Source organism: Cynara cardunculus (assembly GCF_001531365.2).
Source record: "Cynara cardunculus var. scolymus isolate 2C chromosome LG 2, CcrdV1, whole genome shotgun sequence".
NCBI lineage: Eukaryota > Viridiplantae > Streptophyta > Magnoliopsida > Asterales > Asteraceae > Cynara > Cynara cardunculus.
In genome coordinates this window covers 11,901,904-11,903,270 of record NC_037529.1, presented here as the reverse complement: position 1 = coordinate 11,903,270, position 1,367 = coordinate 11,901,904, and the positions used below count along the sequence as shown (strand labels likewise).

The following is a 1,367-nucleotide window of genomic DNA, read 5'->3' as shown; positions in this document are numbered from 1 at the left end:
CTTTTGACTTTTCTAGAGCATCCTTAGGAAAGAGTAATGGAAAGTCTGATCTAGGGGGGACAGAAGTGGTGGTCTCTAATGCTTGTTTCTCTAAGGGTAGGACCGGGCTTTCTTTGGCAGGAACCAATGCTGTAGCATCAGCTTCTGTCAAAATTGGTGCACTATCCTTGGGCACTTTTTCTATCAACTCCTTCCTACTCCTAAGGGTCACTACTTTCATATGTTCCTTACCTAAGTCTCTAGGGACTTCTGTATTACTGGGCAAGGTTCCATGGGTTCGACTATTCTGGTTAAGCGCGAGTTGACTGACTTGAGTCTCTAAATTCCTGATGGCTGCACTTTGTTGATTTATCAAAGCTTGGTTTTGTGCAAAAAGTCCTTTAATCATTGCTTCCAAAGAAGATGATTCTGACTGTGGAGGAGGTTTGTTTTGGAAAGGTGGCTGTGAGTGTTGAAAACCTTGTTGGTGATTCTGAGAGTTAGAACTATTTCCATGGTGTTGCGATTGGAAATTAGAAGTTCCTTGTGGTTTATGGACTRGTGGGTTTAAAYTAGGACTGGTCCAAGAAAAGTTCGGGTGCTGTCTCCAACTGGCATTGTATGAGTTAGAGTAGGGATTAGATCTGTTTTGAACATAATTTACTGATTCAGAATTATGAGAACAATGTTCATATGAATGATCCCCACCACAGCACACACATTGCACAAATAGGACTGTTGGAACAGATGTGTTAGCAGCTTGCTGTACTCCCTGACCAGAAGTTAAATTTTTCAATAAATTGGTCATGGAAGTGAGCTGAGCTGTTAATGCAGTGTATGCATCCACCTCATGTATTCCCGCAGTCTTTTTCTATGCCTGGGCACGTGGGTCAGCCCAATGCCCATTGTTTACTGATATCTTTTCTAGGATCTCGTATCCTTCATTATAGGTCAAAGTTGTAAAGGCTCCGCCCGCAGTCGCATCGAGCATTTGTTTTGCCATGGGATTTAACCCATTGTAAAACGTCTCGAGTTGAATACAGTAHGGAATGCCATGGTGTGGGCATTTCCTCAACAACTCTTTAAACCTTTCCCACGCATCAGGAACAGCCTCATCGTCCATTTGTTTGAAAAGACAAATCTCATTTCTGGACTTAGCGTTCCTTGTTGGTGGGAAATATTTTCGCAAAAAAWTTTCCGCCATGTTACTCCATGACGGCACARATCCTGGTGTTAAAGAGTTAAACCATGCTTTTGCCCGATCCCGTAATGAAAATGGAAATAAGGTAAGTCTGAGAGCGTCATTTGACACTCCTGGGATCAGGAAGGCATCTGTGATTTCCATGAAAGACTTTAAATGAGAATGTGGGTCCTCTGAGGGCAGTCCA

General features: G+C 42.7%; 1 non-coding gene across 1 annotated transcript; it reads left to right on the top strand.

Annotated features, from left to right (window-relative positions):
• The first annotated feature begins 1,028 nt into the window (after positions 1-1,028).
• Positions 1,029-1,135, top strand: LOC112508361. Its single transcript, XR_003068734.1, has one exon. It is a non-coding gene; the product is annotated as a small nucleolar RNA R71 (small nucleolar RNA).
• The last annotated feature ends 232 nt before the right edge of the window (positions 1,136-1,367 follow it).